The 18535-nt window shown below is 43.5% G+C and overlaps 1 long non-coding RNA gene across 1 annotated transcript; it reads left to right on the top strand.

Annotated features, from left to right (window-relative positions):
• The first annotated feature begins 17301 nt into the window (after nt 1–17301).
• On the top strand, nt 17302–18095 carry LOC119327722. Its single transcript, XR_005158654.1, has 3 exons — nt 17302–17378; nt 17467–17679; nt 17772–18095. It is a non-coding gene; the product is annotated as an uncharacterized LOC119327722 (long non-coding RNA).
• Nucleotides 18096–18535: the final 440 nt, after the last annotated feature.

The following is an 18535-nucleotide window of genomic DNA, read 5'->3' as shown; positions in this document are numbered from 1 at the left end:
AAGGAAATATAATAATAATAACTAATTTATTATTGCCTCTAGGGAATATTTCCAACACCATAAACCCACCATATATCTTCCTCAAAATAGCCACCATACCTACCTATTATGGCATTTCCGTAGCCATTCCGAGATATATTGCCATGCAACTTTCCACCATTCCGTTTATTATGACACGCTCCATCATTGTCATATTGCTTTGCATGATCATGTAGTTGACATCATATTTGTGGCAAAGCCACTGTTCATAATTCTTTCATACATGTCACTCATGAGTCATTGCACATCCCGGTACACCGCCGGAGGCATTCATATAGAGTCATATCTTGTTCTAAGTATCAAGTTGTAATTGTTGAGTTGTAAGTAAATAAAAGTGTGATGATCATCATTATTAGAGCATTGTCCCAATGAGAAAAGGATGATGGAGATTATGATTCCCCCACAAGTCGGGATGAGACTCTGGACGAAAATAAATAAATAAAATAGGCCAAAGAACCCCAAATAAAAAAGGAAGAGAAAAGAGGCCATAAAAAAGAGAAGGCCCAAATAAAAAATAAAAATAAAAAATGAGAGAAAAAGAGAGAAGGGGCAATGCTACTATCCTTTTACCACACTTGTGCTTCAAAGTAGCACCATGATCTTCATGATAGAGAGTCTCCTATGTTGTCACTTTCATATACTAGTGGGAATCTTTCATTATAGAACTTAGCTTGTATATTCCAATGATGGGCTTCCTCAAAATGCCCTAGGTCTTCGTGAGCAAGCAAGTTGGATGCACACCCACTAGTTTCTTTTGTTGAGCTTTCATACACTTATAGCTCTAGTGCATCCGTTGCAAGGCAATCCCTACTCACTCACATTGATATCTATTGATGGGCATCTCCATAGCCCGTTGATATGCCTAGTTGATGTGAGACTATCTTCTCCTTTTTGTCTTCTCCACAACCACCATTCTATTCCACCTATAGTGCTATATCCATGGCTCACACTCATATATTGCGTGAAGATTGAAAAAGTTTGAGAACACCAAAAGTATGAAACAATTGCTTGGCTTGTCATCGGGGTTGTGCATGATTCAAATATTTTGTGTGGTGAAGATAGAGCATAGCCAGACTATATGATTTTGTAGGGATAGCTTTCTTTGGCCATGTTATTTTGAGAAGACATGATTGCTTTGTTAGTATGCTTGAACTATTATTATTTTTATGTCAATATTAAACTTTTGTCTTGAATCTTATGGATCTGAATATTCTTGCCACAATAAAGAGAATTACATGGATAAATATGATAGGTAGCATTCCACATCAAAAATTCTGTTTTTATCATTTACCTACTCGAGGACGAACATGAATTAAGCTTGGGGATGTTGATACGTCTCCAACGTATCTATAATTTTTTATTGTTCCATGCTATTATATTATCAACCTTGGATGTTTTATATGCATTTATATGCTATTTTATATGATTTTTGGGACTAACCTATTAACCTAGAGCCCAGTGCCAGTTTCTATTTTTTCCTTGTTTTAGAGTATCGCAGAAAAAGAAAATCAAATGGAGTCCAATTGACCTGAAACTTCACGGAACTTATTTTTGGATCAGAAGAAGCCCAGAAGACTTGGAGTCCACGTAAGGGAAGCTTCGAGGAGGCCACGAGGTAGGGGGCGCGCTCACCCCCCTGGGCGCGCCCTCCACCCTCGTGGGCCCATCGTGGCCCCCCTGACATACTTCTTCCGCCTATATATCCCCATATACCCTAAAACGATCGAGGAGCACAATAGATCGGGAGTTCCGCCGCTAGAGGCCTCCATAGCCACCGAAAGCCAATCTAGACCCGTTCCGGCACCCTGCCGGAGGGGGAAATCCCTCTCCGGTGGCCATCGTCATCATCCTGGTGCTCTCCATGATGAGGAGGGAGTAGTTCTCCCTCGGGTCTGAGGGTATGTACCAGTAGCTATGTGTTTGATCTCTCTCTCTCTCGTGTTCTTGAGGTGGTACGATCTTGATGTATCGCGAGCTTTGCTATCATATTTGGATCCTATGATGTTTCTTCCCCCCCTCTTCTCTCTTGTAATGGATTGAGTTTCCCCTTTGAGGTTATCTTATAGGATTGAGTCTTTAAAGATTTTAGAACACTTGATGTATGTCTTGTCGTGCGTATCTGTGGTGACAATGGGATACCACGTGATTCACTTGATGTATGTTTTGGTGATCAACTTGCAGGTTTCGCCCATGAACCTATGCATAGGGGTTGGCACACGTTTTTGTCGTGATTCTCCGGTAGGAACTTTGGGGCACTCTTTGAGATTCTATGTGTTGGTTGAATAGATGAATCTGAGATTGTGTGATGCATATCATATAATCATACCCACAGATACTTGAGGTGACATTGGAGTATCTAGGTGACATTAGGGTTTTGGTTGATTTGTGTCTTAAGGTGTTATTCTAGTACGAACTCTAGGGCTGTTTGTGACACCTATAGGAATATCCCAATGGATTGATTGGAAATAATAACTTTGAGGTGGTTTTGTACCCTACCATAATCTCTTCGTTTGTTCTCCGCTATTAGTGACTTTGGAGTGACTCTTTGTTGCATGTTGTGGGATAGTTATATGATCCAATTATGTTATTATTGTTGAGAGGACTTGCGCTAGTGAAAGTATATACCCTAGGCCTTGTTTCAACGCATTGCAATACCGTTTGTGCTCACTTTTATAATTTGTTACCTTGCTGTTTTTATATTTTCAGATTACAAATACCTTTATCTACCATCCATATACCACTTGTATCACCATCTCTTCACCGTACTAGTGCACCTATACAATTTACCATTGTATTGGGTGTGTTGGGGACACAAGAGACTCTTTGTTATTTGGTTGCAGGGTTGTTTGAGAGAGACCATCTTCATCCTATGCCTCCTACGGATTGATAAACCTTAGGTCATCCACTTGAGGGAAATTTGCTACTATCCTACAAACCTCTGCACTTGGAGGCCCAACAACGTCTACAAGAAGAAGGTTGTGTAGTAGACATCATAGAGCACTGTAGACATAGAAATTTGATAAATACATATGGATTTGAATATGGCAGACCCGTTGACTAAACCTCTCTCACAAGCAAAACATGAACACACCTTAGTACTCTTTGGGTGTTAATCACATGGCGATGTGAACTAGATTATTGACTCTAGTAAACCCTTTGGGTGTTGGTCACATGGTGATGTGAACTATGTGTGTTAATCACATGGCAATGTGAACTATCGGTGTTAATCACATGGCGATGTGAGCTAGATTATTGACTCTAGTGCAAGTGGGAGACTGAAGGAAATATTCCCTAGAGGCAATAATAAAGTTATTATTTTATATTTCCTTATTCATGATAAATGTTTATTATTCATGCAAGAATTGTATTGATTGGAAACCTAAATGCATGTGTGAATACATAGACAAACACTGTGTCCCTAGTGAGACTCTACTTGACTACCTCGTTGATCAAAGATGGTTAAGGTTTCCTAACCATGGACATGAGTTGTCATTTGATAATGGCATCACATCATTAGGAGAATGATGTGATGGACAAGACCCATTCATTAGCTTAGCATTATGATCGTTCAGTTTTATTGCTATTACTTTCTTCATGTCAAATACATATTCCTCTTACTATGAGATTATGCAACTCCCGGATACCAGAGGAATTCCGTGTGTGCTATCAAATGTCACAATGTAACTGGGTGATTATAAAGATGCTCTACAGGTATCTCCGAAGGTGTTTGTTGAGTTGACATAGATCGAGATTAGGATTTGCCACTCCGAGTATCGGAGAGGTATCTCTGGGCCCTCTCGGTAATACACATCATAAGCTTGCAAGCAAATGACTAAGGAGTTAGTCACGAGGTGATGTATTATGGAACGAGTAAAGATACTTGCCGGTAACGAGATTGAACTAGGTATGAAGATACCGACGATCGAATCTCGGGCAAGTAACATACCGACAGACAAAGGGAATAACATATGTTATCATAGCGGTTCGACCGATAGAGATGTTTGTACAATATGTAGGAGCCAATATGGGAATCTAGGTTCCTCTATTGGTTATTGACCAGAGGGGTGTCTCGGTCAAGTCTACATAGTTCTCGAACCCATAGGGTCCGCACGCTTATCGTTCAATGGCGATATTGTATTATATGAGTTATGTGATTTGGTGACCGGATGATTGTTCGGAGTCCTGGATGAGATCACGGACATGACAAGGAGTCTCGAATTGGTTGAGAGGTAAATATCGATATATAGGACAATAGTATTCGGAAACGGGAAGTGTTCCGGAGGGTACCAGGTACATATCTGGTCACCTGAAGGGGTTCCGGGCACCCCCGGCAAAAGATATGGGCCTAATGGGACAAGAGGGGAAACACACCAGCCACCAGGGGCTGGTGCGCCCCCCATATGGGCCAAACCATAGGACAAGGAAAAAGGGGAAGGGAGAAGTAAAGGGGAGGGATTCGGCCTCCCCCTTCCTTCCCTCCTCCCTCCTCTTTCCTTCCCCTTTCGGCAGATAAGGAAGGGGGCGGCCATAGGAAGGCCCCAAGTAGGATTCGGCCTACTGGGGTGCCTCCTTGGCTGCCTCCCCTCTTCCTACTACCTATATATATGTGGGGGGCGTCCCTAGCACACCCCAGACAATTGGTAGCCATGTGCAGTGCCCCCCTCCACCGTTTACTCCCACGGTCATATCATCGTAGTGCTTAGACGAAGCCCTACGAGGATCACTTCACCATTACCATCACCACGCCGTCATGCTGACGGAACTCATCTACTACCTCGACAACTTGCTGGATCAAGAAGGCGAGGTACGTCACCGAGCTGAACGTGTGCAGAACGCGGAGGTGTCGTGCATTCGGTACTTGACCGGTTGAAGCGCGAAGAAGTTCGACTACATCAACCGTGTTGAGAAACATTTCCGCTTACGGTCTATGAGGGTACATAGACACACTCTCCCCCTTGTTGCTATGCATCTCCATGGATAGATCATTGCGTGTGCGTAGAAAATGTTTTGTTTTCCATGCAACAATTCCCAACAACAATCGCTTCAGCATCTAAACTTGAATTTTTTTCCTATAACTTGATATTGCACTTTATATAGTACTATGCCCTTCTAACTACTTATTTTTATGGAATAATTTGGATTTGTTTTTTGCAAAATTAATTTAAAGCACCATGTGAAATATGTTTAATTTTTTTGGGTCAAAAGTGCTCCAAGATTTTCTACATTGAGAATATAACATTAAATTGTTTAGGTCCAAATTTGGATATCTTTTTCTAAATCAATTTTGCAGCTTTTATGACATTTAATAAATTTCTAGGTATTAAGCACAAATAATTAAAATTTAAACTACAAATATAAAAAAACCTACACTTTGGAAGAAAAATAATATTTAAGGCCCCCTTCACTTTGGTTGATGTTATCATAGAGTTGGATATAAAATTCAAACATTTATGTGTGAAAGTTTAAAGTATTAGTTCTAGGTTGCATGTATTTCAACTTTCAAAAAGTGTAACTCAAGTATGCAAATTATGAGATTTGGCACGATGCCATAAAATGATCTCAATAGGTTGTGTTTGAAATTGCTAACAGATTCACAGTAGTTGTGTTGTTCATTGTTTGAAATTAAAGCATCACCGAGGAAGGATCATAGCTTTCGAGGGGAAGGTACGAGGTTGCAAGTCCAACTCCCACTTGCTTCAACATTTCAACATGAAATTTGGACTATAAGTTGGTATTGGACTATTATATATCTCTCAAAATTATTTATCTTGTTCCTCTAGTGCTTCACTTATATATGTGCTTCACTTAAAACTTTTGAGCTATGCAGTTCCTCTAGTGCTTCACTTATATATTTTTGAGCACAACGACAATTATATTTTAAAGAAATACACACTCATGCTTCACTTATATCATTTTGAGAGTTGATAAAATTAAATTTTGAAGAAATATTTGCACTCTGTAACATCCCAAATTTTCAATTTGGAATGTTTTACAAATATCAGTTAACCATCTATGCATTTTATTTGAATTGTGTGGCATTTGGATATTTTTTCAGAGGCATTTGAGTTGTTGTTTGAGTTGGATTCAACTTGGCAATTGAAAGTTATCCCTGACAAATACTTGAGAAAAAGTATGAGAGGAGCTAACATGGCACTCCAAAAATGTCAGAAGAAAATATTGCCAAAAGTTTTGAATTCAAATTTGAATTTTATTTGGAGTTTGCAGAAAATGTTTTTTTAGTTTCTGTTTTGCCTCTGGAAAAATGTCCACGTTGTAGGATTAATTCCCCTGAGAATTTTGATATATGTATGTCCTATATAAAAATATATTAGTTTTCTCTTAGTTAGTTTTTTCTCTCTGCCTTATTAAAAAAAAGGGAATAGACCCAGGCGCGAGCCAGGCCAACCGGCCCAGCCGACACCCGAGCCGGCCTGCCTCAGCGCCCGACCGAACCCTCCTCTCCCTCTCTCACCGACGCGCCGGCCCCACCTCACCTCTTTCCCCCTCGCCCACGCTATGCCGCACCAGAGCGCGTTCGACACCGCCGCCGCCGCGTCCGAATTCCCCGGGATCACGATCCTGAGTTGCCCCCTTCTCCATGAAGGTGCCCTATAAATAGCCCTAGCTCTCCTCCCCCGACCCCCCTAAAACCCTAGCCCAAAACCCACCACAACTCACGCACTCCTCCTTTGGATCTTGCCACAGCCGCCTCAGTTCATCGTCGCCTCCGCCGCCGGTGAGCAACAGCACGACTCCCTCTTCCACTTTTGAGCTTCCCCCGATGTTGCGCATCATTTTGACATGGTCTTCCTCCCTCTTACCCACAGCAGCGATGACCCCGAGCTCGACCGCCGCTCGCCGGAGCTGCAGCTCACCAGGGAGCCGTCATCATCGCCCCGTCCGTTTCCGTCGTCACCGAGCTCCAACAACTCCACCACCACCTCCGCCTCACTCCGCCGCATCGCCCCGACCTCGCCGCCGTCGCCCCGAACCACCGGAGCACCCCCGCCACCAACGCCCGAGCCCACCTCGCCGTCGACCGCCGCGGTAAGCCACCGGACCCCACTCCACCGTTCGATCGGCAACCTATGGCTTAGATTAGATCCGCGAAGGGGTATGGTTTTATTTCATATAGATCGGTTTTAGTTTCGGTTTAGATCGGTTTATTTAGTTGCGGTTTAGTTAGACCGGCCGATCGGTTTATTTCTGTTACCCCATGGACGCAGTGAATCTATTAATCGCTCGTGCGTTAGATAGTTTTGAGCGCTCACTGTTTCGGCCCGTTAGCACGTTGGTTTGTTTTTGTTTTTGTTTTTTCTTTTTCCGTTTCTGTTTTCTTCAAAATAGTTCTGTTCTTGTAAAATCTGTATCTTTTAGGTTATTTATTATTTTTAGTTGATTCTTTTTTTGTTAGTTTACAAATTTCTTGTAGTTTCTGTAGAAATTAGATTCGGCCATGTTTAAGTTTATAAAAATAGTTTTATATTAGTTTTAGTCATATTAGTATTTCTGCTATAAACTGAGCTAGGATTATTATTTTTAGGTGATTCTTTTTGCCACTGCTTAGTTTTGACCTAGCCTTGCAGTAGGAAACTTGTTGGGGTGTTTGTAGATTGTATTAAAATTAGTTTTAGTCGAAATCAAGCTTTTCTAGTTTTATTTAGTTTGCTGCTGCTTCATGTTGTTCTAGTTATTATAGAATTTTAGTTTACCCCTGCTATAATTTATTTTAGATTAGTTTCTGTAGTTACAGAGGGTGAAGATTTATTTGCAGCAAAATAAAAAGTTTTATTTTTATTAGTTTTGTTTTAGGTATAACAGGAGTTCTATAATAGATATTGATGTGATTCCTTTTGCATCTAGTTTATATGTTGTTTTCCTTTATGTTAGTTAGCAAAACCCTTGTTTAGGTTCTGTTAAGAAGAGTGTTAGTAGGAGAAAACTATTTCTTTGTTGTTGCTTGAAGTGATGAAAACCTTGAGTTTGTTTTCCTCGAGTTTTCTTTGGTTTTGGTTTGAGTGCTTGTGTGTTTTCCTTTAGCTTGTTGTTATGTTATTTAGTGAAATACTTATTTGTGCTTTTGTTTGACCCGATAGAATTTCCGGAGTGCGAAGCTTGTTATCTCGAGTCACTAGCGTTTGAAGACCGTCAGCCAGACAAGTCACTTGATCATGTTTTACAATACCTATGATTTTGTTGCATTAGAAATACTCCTCCCCACCATGCATGCAGTAGGAGAATTTTAAGTTATGTCTTGAGTAGTATCATGAGGTAGGCTGAACCCAATCCCCCTTGCTACTATTGCCCGGGACGATGTAGTTTATCTTGCTATGCTCGTAGACGGGGTTGGTTGAGAGATTCATAAGGGAGATGTGAGAGTCAAGATGATGACAACCCCATGACTTCAAGCTCAAGATGGACTTCAAATTCACTACTGGGTGGAGGACGGTTGACGGGCACCCTGGAGGAACCAGCGGATGGCCGAGATGCATGGAGAAGCGCCATGACATCTTGCGGAAAGCTTCACCCAGCCACGAAGAGACGGAAGCTTACCTGTGCAGCCGCAAGCCATTATGGGCTCTGGCTGGGTTGACGTTAGGCGTGACTCTGGACGGACGGTGCCAGCAGATGTAGAAGAACGGTAGGACATGGATGGGTACCGGCAGTGCTCAGAGAAACTCTACGGAAGACCCTGTTTCGTTCATCCCGTCTTCAAACACCATGCAGTGCGAGGACATAAAGGAGGGAACGATTCTTGCAGGTAAAGTGCACAAGACTCTGCAGAGTAATAACCTAATCGATTAGTCGTGTCCCCGGTTACGGACAAATGAGCCTCTGGAAACTGGAGTATTTCAGAAATCTCAACACCGAACAAATAAATTAATTAAGGGGTTAATTAATAATTGGGAATGAGACATTGGTTGGCGGAACCATCTCAATAACTACCAACATTTTGTAGTAATTGTAAGCAAGTCCTTTGTTGTAGGGAAAAACTGGCTTTTTCGCAAAAAAACATAAAACTTAGAGCCCCACGGCCAATTGCATATAGTGTTAGCATTATTATTGTTGTTCTCTCTATGACTTGCCGACATATTCTAAATGCTGACCTACACGGCTGCAACGTCTCATGTTGCAGAGGAGTTTGCCGACCAGGAGTGAGGCTACGATCTACGCTTGGCAATTACCCTATGGAGTCGGATGGACTCGCTATTCGTCTATGCTTCCGCAGCTTTATTTAGTTTATTTCTCATGAGTTGGCCTTCGGCCGAATTTATTATGATGTAATAAAGACTCGATATGAGAATCGTGTAATAAATTCAGGTGTGATTGAACTTTGAATCTTTTCATGAATGTACTGTGTGTGCCAGCATGATCTTGGGATGGTATAGCTACACAGAGACTTGACCGATTTTGGGTCGGGTCGTTACACACTCTCATGCTTCACTTAAATTATTTTGAGAGTTGATAATAGCAATGGTAATTTGGACATGATATGAATTTGGTCCCATAGTGATGGATATCCAAGGGGGATATAATAACAACTTTCATATAGATCATTGGATATAATAAACTTGATTCCTTGCAATAGTTTTACAATATGGAGATAGTAATATGTGAGTCATGTTGGTGAGTAATTGTGCTTTAGTAAGAATATTGGTGTTAAGGTTTGTGATTATTCAGTGTTAGTTATTTTCAATAGTTATGCAACAAAGTTACATCCTACTTATGGTGCATTATTCAGTGTTAGTTATTTTCAATGCATGCTTATGACCGTTTTCGTTTTTTGGTTGGTCGCTTCTCAATCTATTTGCTAGCCTTCATTTGTACTAAGCGGGAATGTTGCTTGTCAATCCAATTCCTTAAACCCAAAGTTGTGCCAACTGAGTCCACCATACCTACCTATATGCGGTATTTCCATGCCTTTCTAAGTAAATTTGCATGTGCCAACTCTAATTTTTCAAAATGAATTTCCGTTTTGTGTGCCTGTATCGCTCATGAAGCGACAGGGGGTGGCCGATACTTTCCATGCTAGGTATTTTATTCTCACAATGAGTGTTTATTCACTTATCATTGCACAAGAGTGTGGCGGGTGATAGGGATGCCCAGTCTCGAAATGAAAAAAATGATGGTAATAATAAATTGCTTGGAAAGTGTTGGTATGGAAGGCACCCATGGATACGGCTAGCCATGAATTGTGAAAGAATGGTGGAAATGAAAACAATTTTATCTTTAATTCAAGCCTTGAGCTCTCGCACCTTTGCAAATCTCTGCTTCCCTCTGCGAAGGGCCTATCTGTTTACTTTTATGCAATTTTTATTTTTAATTTGAGTCTTCATCTTCTCTTATAAAGCACCAACAAGATAGCACTATTGGCATACATTTGCATTGGATGTAGCTAATATTGAGTGTGTTTCATGAATGAATTAATGATTGAGCATAATGGGCTACACATAACTTTTTTAGCCTTGATATTTTGAAAGACATGGTCGCTTGTTAGTATGTTTGAAAATTGATGTCTTCATGATAAATTATAGACTATTGCTTTGAATCATTCAAGTCCAAATATCCATGCTACAAAAGAAAAGAATATATGATGAATATGTTAGGTAGCATTTCACATCAAATTTTTTGTTTTTATCATTTACCTACTCGAGGATGAGCAGGAATTAAGCTTGGGGATGCTTGATACATCTTCAACGTATCTATAATTTTTTATTGTTCCATGCTATTATATTATCAATCTTGGATGTTTTATATACACTTTCAAGCAATTATCTATTATTTTTGGGACTAACCTATTAACTTAGTGCCTAGTGCAAGTTGTTGTTTTTTGCTTATTTTTTGCTTTGCAGAATATTAGTACCAAACGAAGTCCAAATGATATGAAACTTTTTGTAGATTTTTTTTGCTGGACAAAGGAGACACTAGAAGCTTCGGGAGAAGACCAGATGATGAAGCATGGGCCCACGAGACACCAGGGCGCACCCTGGTGGCTTGTGGGGCCCACATAGCTCCCTTTGAACTAACTCCGCCTCTATAAGTTCTCTAAAATCGCAAAATCAAAAGAGGAGTCCACGAATACTTTTTTCATCACCGCAAGTTCCAGAACCACGAGATCCCATCTGGAGGCCTTTTTCGGCACTCTATCGGAGGGGGATTCGATCACGGAGGGGATCAACATCATCCTTGATGCCCTTTCGATGATGTGTGAGTAGTTTACCATGGACCTATGAGTCCATAGTTATTAGCTACATGACTTCTTCTCTCTATTTGATCTTCAACACAATATTCTCCTCGATGTTCTTTGAGATCTATTCGATGTAATGACTTTTTGCGGTGTGTTTGTTGGGATCCGATGAATTGTGAGTTTATAATCATATCTATGCATGAATATTATTTTAGTTGTCGATGAACTCTTTTATGCATGATTGTTATAGCTTCGTATTTCTTCTTTGATCTATTGATTTGGTTTGGCCAACTAGATTCATTTATCTTGCCATGGAAAGAGGTGCTTTGTAATGGGTTCGATCTTACGGTGCTCAAACCCAGTGACAGAAGGGGACATGACACATATGTATCGTTGATATTAAGGGTGAAAAGATGGGATTTTTTATGCGTGAGTTTATCTCGTCTACATGTCATCTTGCTTAAGGCGTTATTCCGTCTTTTCATGAACTTAATACACTAGATGAATGCTGGATAGCGGTCGATGTGTGGAGTAATAATAGTAGATGAAGAATTATTTCGGTCTACTTTTCTCGGACGTGATGCCTATATACATGATCATTGTCTTGTATATCGTCATAATTATTTGTTTTTTTCTATCAATTGCCCAATAGTAATTTATTTACCCACCGTATACTATTTTCAAAAGAGAAACCTCTATTGAAAATTATGGTCCCCGGCTCTATCTTTTATCATATATTAAAACCAAAAATATCTTATTGCATTTTTCTTTTATTTATTTTATTTTGTATTTTTGTTCGATCTATCAATCAAAAACTATACAATTTAATTTTGTTCGTAACCGCCAAGGGATTGACAACCCCTTGTTTGCGTTGTGTTGCAAGAATTTGTTGTTTGTGTGCAGGTGCTCCTAGCGAGTTGTTGCTTGGTTCTGCTACAGTCCTACTGGATTGATAACCTTGGTTCTTAACTGAGGGAAATACTTATCTCTACTGTACTATATCATCCTCTTCTCTTCGGGGAAATCGCAACGCAGCTCACAAGTAGCATGCCATAAGAGTGAGCGCAAAGCTCCTACAAGCAAGGAGCGGCAGTGGTGGTTCCTACACGGGAACGACGACAACAGGGTTAGAGAGAGGAGAGGAAGACCGAGAATAGGAGAAGGAAGGAGAGGACAGTGGCTCGGTGGAGCACAGTCGATGGTGGGGGCATGGTCGCCATCGCTGTCACGGTCGCCGTACCACCCCCTGCTTCTTTCCCTCTTTGCTCTCTCTCACTCTGCGCCGCGAGGAAAAAATAGGGATAGGGAGGGGGGTCTGTCCGTTGTCCGGGTAGTAGACCCGCACGCGTTGACCAGAGACAGATTCCCATCGAACATTTTTGTTTTTGTGACGTGGCCACTAGGGCTGCTTTAGGATCCGTGTTTTTCATCCAACGGTTAAAATGGTAGTTTGCTGGGAACGTACAAAAGTGTGACATTCCCCAGAGAGCACTTTCATTTATTTATGGGAAACATTTCGAGCCGGCAGACCGGCGGAAGCTTTCGGCCGGTCTCACGCGGGTCGCTCGATCAAAACGGAATCCTGCTGCTTCCGACGGTCTCACGTGGGTCGCTCGATCAAAACGGAATCCTGCTGCTCCCCGTACGCGCACGCTTTTATTAAGTGGACCCCACGCACCGCTGAACCGCTGAAATCTTATCTCTTCCTTGAGCTGCGACTTTATCCTCTCAATCTCGCCTTTTCCTCTGTCTTTCCCTCCCCGCAGCAGCCATGGCCTTGCTTGCTCGATCGCAAGTTCGCTGCCATGGAACAGCTCCAAGCCCGCTCCTGCGAGCACCTGCACAGCCACCACAAAAAAACACAAGCTCACTGTTGGGCATGGCCCCCGTTTTGCAACTCCGGCGACCCTCCTCTGCCCCTCCTCACGCAACAGCCATGTCCGATGGAAATTTTGACCGATTTTTTATGCCAACCGGCTGTAGCTTTTTGGATCGCCGATAGTAGCTTCTGCTAAATCGGTTGCATCTTTTTTAAATCATCTCGTTTAAGCTTTTTCTTCAAAAATCTGTTTCACGCATCTTTTTTCCTAAAATCACTGGTTCCAGCTTTTAAAATAACTTGTTGTAGCATTTTGTTCAACTGGTTGTAGCATTCCGTTCAAGCGCAAGCTTTTTGCTACAACCGTAGCCTGTTTTGTTACCACTGGTAAAAAAAAATTGCCACAGGCATGCACGGCGGTGTTGGTCGACAGTGGTGATGCTTTTTCTTTTGCTGCAACCTTTTTGGAGTTTGCTGGAACCAGCGCCCAAATTTGCTACCGGATTTGGCTTTTGCTGGAACCCGCTCCAGAAATTGCTACCATCAGCTTTTTGGCTGCGAGCATGCCGTCGCCTACCATTGATGCTGTGACCGGTATGGTGCGACCGACGTTCATGGTGCGACGAGTTGCAACTGAGGGTCTGCTTTATTTTTTGTTACAACCATCATCGACGTTTGCTATAACCGACAACGAAATTTGCTGCGACGAAAATGGCCAGGCGTTTGCAACCAGCAAGGGGTCTTCCTCCGTGGAGACAGCAAGCTCGGGGTGGTCGGCGAGGACGCGGCGGCCGAGGGTGAGCGGCAACGGCCAAGGGCGAGCGCGCGGCGGCCAAGGGCGAGAACGGCATCCATGTTTCCTTTGTGATTTCTCGTATGGAAAGGATACATGGAGGAAAGATGCGTTGACTTAGATCCAACGATGGCTGGAGATTGCATCCCATGGCTGCGGGCAGATCGGCCGAATTTTCGGCCGGCGCACCGGCGCCTAGCAGTCGCCTTTATTTATTTATTATTTCACTGTCAGCGCTGTTTCCGCTGCATTCCCATCCTGAAAAAGAATGCACCGCAAGTCGATCGGAACTTGCACGCCTAGTAGGCTTCAAAATGTTGCACTTCTACATCTGACGTATCCTTTCTTCACCCGCGTTCATCTCATTCTTCTCCTTACCGCGTAAGAAACAGCAAATTCACTAAACAAGGATACACACATACATACATGACACATCAGACCACATCATTCGTGGAAGTCAGTTCATCCGATAGGTGGCAACTTGGGACGACGGAACCAACCTCCTATCCTATCCTAGCCTAGCCTGTATAAACAAGCGCACCGATCGGACCGATGAGGCGCCAGTCAGCCTTGGCCTCGCCATCGCCGTCGTCTATATATCAACGGGGTGGCTCGACCAAGGGAGGCTATTTTGCAGCTTGCGCGCTCACAGCCCAAGGGGGGCGCGGCCAATATTAGAAGGCCTGTCAAATTTAAGCCAGCGCCTCTCCGACCTCCCCCCAGCCTCGGTCGCGCCCTGCCGTTGGCCCCCCTCTCCCTCCTCTCTGCGGGGGAAGGAGAGAGACGAACCCGAGAGACAGGGGCGGAGAGGGATCAAGCTCAAGCTCACGCTCTGCCTCGCCGGGCTCCGGCCGGTAGATCGACTCCTCCTCGGCGGATGGCCGTGAGTGCTCCTCCTCCCCTCCCCTCCCCTCCCCTCCCCTGGCTTCCATGTCCGTTCGTCCGCATGCATGGATGTTTCACGGCCACTGCATGGTGCATGCTTTGCTCAATTCCTGTGCTCCTAGCGTAAATTGTGGTTGATCCGATCCCCATCAAATGCGAGCCTGTTCATATATCTGGCCTGGCCCTAGCCATGTGGTTCCATCGCCTTGCCTTACGATCATGTCTACAACTCTTCAGCGTCAACCCAAATCATCGATCGCGGCATGCTGCAGTCTGTTTCGTCGAAATGGAAGCTTTAGGACGGGGAAAGTTGCAACTGCCAAGTGGCAAAATACAGCATAGAAGGAATGAAATCCAAAATTGGGTGCGTCGGAATCTAATCGCGGTGATCCGATTGTGCATATTATACCTACTACTGTAGATTAAATTTCGCCTGGATGAACCAAGGCAGGGTATGTGTCTGCTCTCTGCAGTCTGTACTCTGTATCAGGGCTCTGCTTTCAGGAAACATTCGCACGGCCTTGTTTTCTACCGGGAGGCACGTCGCTTTCACGCGTTAGTCGGAGACACTTTCGCACGATGACAGCCGCCGTGACCATTGCCAAACCAATAATGCGATGCTATTGGCAGATTTACGAGTTGACTGGGATTAGGGTGTCGATCAGCTAAACTTAATTAGCTGGTCGTTTGTTCCAATAAACATGAACCCCCATTGCTGTTGGAGCCGTTTGACTTTCTTTAGGTTAAGTGGCTAATAGACAAAGAGTGTCTGTTATCGAAAACGGTTTTGCTGAGACACGTCTAGATGTGTTGTAGGTATTGTATATCTAAGTCCCCTGTCATTGATTTGACATGAAGATTCATGCAGGTATTTTACCTTTTTTATGTTTGATTGAGTCACTTAGATATACAATGTTGTTTTAATGTTGATGGATATGTTATGTCACCTGCCTAGAAAGCCTGCAATGTTGTTTGATATGTTTATGCCACGTATATTATAATAAGAAAGAAAGATCTAGTTTATGGTATTATGTTCATGGATCAATTATTGTAAAAAAAAGTGCTACCCTGCTCCCAAACATAAATGTACCTGCCATGGACAGTAAAATCCAAACAAAGAGTTTTAAAAGTTCTATCTTTTTGCATCAAACATTGGTTGGGGTTCGATCTGCATGCAAATTTTCTTGAAACCCAAGAAAACAAATTTCTTGAAGGAATGCCATTCGTGGTTGTTCAAAAGAAAAAAAAACAAGACCAATGCTCGCGGATGTTTTGAAAATAGCCTTTTTGAAGCATTGATTTTGCTTTTCATTCAGAAGACAACAAATGATTTTTCTTCTCGAAAATCTGCACGTAGATAGAACATTCAACATGTTTGTTGCCAAATTTTTTTCACTATTTTTCAGATTTTACTGTTCACAAGGATGCATATTTCCTATTGTTATAATCTAAGTTTAGTACCTCAACTATGTGTCCAGATATTCTTGTGTCCCTTTAAGTTTGACAACCCTCTATATTTCGCTTCATTCTCACTAAAAGCAGTTTTGACAACCCTCTATATTTTGTCTAAAAAAAAAACTAAAACCAGTTTTGACGACGGCATGTCAACTATTTTAGACACTTATATTGAGGAAAGCCATAAAAATGGAAGGGAAATCAGGGATTGAAGATCTTTTTGAGAAACCCAGCTGATATCAAATAAAAATTGTAGAGATCAAGATACTTTTTCAAACATTTAGAAAAATAAGAAAAATACATTTTATTTAAAACATTTTATGACAATTAGGGATGAAAAATCAAAGGAAATAAAAATGAAAATAAGAAGAAGAAAAATAGGGGAAACACAAATAATTTCCTCGGGAAGTTAAGGAGAAAGCAAAAATTATTCGGATTTTTTATGATTATTCAATACTTTAAAGAGTTATCGGAAAATTCAGTAACTTCTCTTAACTGCGGTTCAACGATGCCACAGAAAACCAATATGGGTGTGGTGTGATTTTGTGGCTTCTGATTCTGAACTATACAAACATTCTAGACAAAGACCATGGATTGATTGTATTTATATATTTTTATACAAAACTAACACAAGTAACACATTGGATACATTTGTGTACGTGCAGAATCGGCCCAGCGTGCCCAAGTTCGGCACCTGGGACAGCGACAATGTCGGCTACACGGTCTACTTCAATAAGGTGCGCGAGAACAAGGGCGCCACTGCGCCGCCGCTCCAGCGGCCGTTCAACCCCAACGACCCGGAGGAGGAAGCCCCGAGGGTGATCGCCCCGGGCTCCAGGCCGGCCACCTCCAGCGGCGAACGCGCGGCGCCGCAGCAGAACGGGCACCAGCACCGCCGGGCCGGTAGCAACAGCGCCGAGAAGAGCAAGTTCGCGCCGCCGCCGCAGTACCACCCGCGGCCACAGTTCACCCACCACCAGCCTCCGGCCGGACACGGCGGCGACAACGGCAACCACCGCCCTTCGTCCGGGCACGGCAGCGACCACGGCCAGCACCACCACCGCCCGGCCGGGCACGGCAGTGACCACGGCCACCACCACCACCGGCCGGTCGGGCACGGCGCGCACCACAAGCCGCATGAGGCGAGGTACAAGCCGGCGGGGGCCCGGGCGCGGTCCGCCTCGCCGAACCACGCGCCGGTGAGTTGCCTACCTGCCGCATTTACACGCCTCGAGTGAACTCGCGTGTGCGATGGGCTCGCGCTGACTGACGACGCGTGGCGCGCAGGGGCGGCAGAGGCCGACGGCGGTGCCCAAGTTCGGGGCGTGGGACGAGCAGAGTGCGGGGGCGCAGGGGTACACGATGATGTTCGACCGGGTGAAGCATGACCGGGAGGCGGCCCGCCGCGGCGGGGTGCCGAACCTCCCTCGCCGCCGCATGCCGTCGCCGGAGAGCTACACGGCCGCGAGGCGGCCCCGGCACACCCCCTTCTACTCCAAGGTACGCACCTACTACTCCATACCACACCGCAGCGATCGCGCTCCGTGTGTCCGTCCTGAACCGAGACATGACGTGTGTCCGCGTGCGTGCAGATGTTCGGGTGCTTGATCCCTCACACCAAGGACTGAGACGAGGCCGTCGGAGGCTCCGGACGCGACCTTGACCTTACTTACGTGTGTGTGTGTCATTTCTGTTTTTTCTCCGTGGGCCTGGAGAGGATTGTTCTTCTTCTCCGAGGCTGGTCTATTCGTTCTTCTCTTTCTTGCTCGCTCTTATGTTGGGTTGGTTTTTGCACGGTGGTTTGTGGGGCCTTTGTACGTACGGTGGGTTGTGATGTATGATTATGTGCATATTGTTCTACTGTTTTGCTCAAAAAAGAAGAAGAAAAAATGTTCTACTGCTTTTCTGGGATCTCAGTCTTGTCTTCAACTTTGCGTTTTGGCTTGATTAACATGATTCTATCTCCGTCTTGTCTTCAACTTTGCGTTTTGGCTTGATTAACATGATTCTGATTAACATATACTCCCTGTAGGAATATGTATCCATTTATGGCCTTTATCTCATCAGCATCAAAAATCGAATTTGAGTCACTATACCCTTCGATCCGTTATAGCAAATGTCATAGCTCATGGTTCCCTTCAGATATCGCATTACTCTCTCAAGAGCATTGCCAATGATCATATCTCAGATTGGAAACAAAACAACTTAGTTTGCTCACTGCAAATGACATTTCAGGCCTCTTGCGCTAGCTAAGTACACGAGCGAGACAATTATCAGATAGTATCTCAACCAATCTTTAGTGGCCATGTGATTCTTTTGAAGCAATACACTAGAATCATAAGGAGCTAGAGAAGCT

The sequence above is a fragment of the Triticum dicoccoides genome, chromosome 7A (genome assembly GCF_002162155.2).
Source record: "Triticum dicoccoides isolate Atlit2015 ecotype Zavitan chromosome 7A, WEW_v2.0, whole genome shotgun sequence".
In the NCBI taxonomy this organism is placed as follows: domain Eukaryota; kingdom Viridiplantae; phylum Streptophyta; class Magnoliopsida; order Poales; family Poaceae; genus Triticum; species Triticum dicoccoides.
This window is presented reverse-complemented; position numbering and strand designations above follow the sequence as displayed.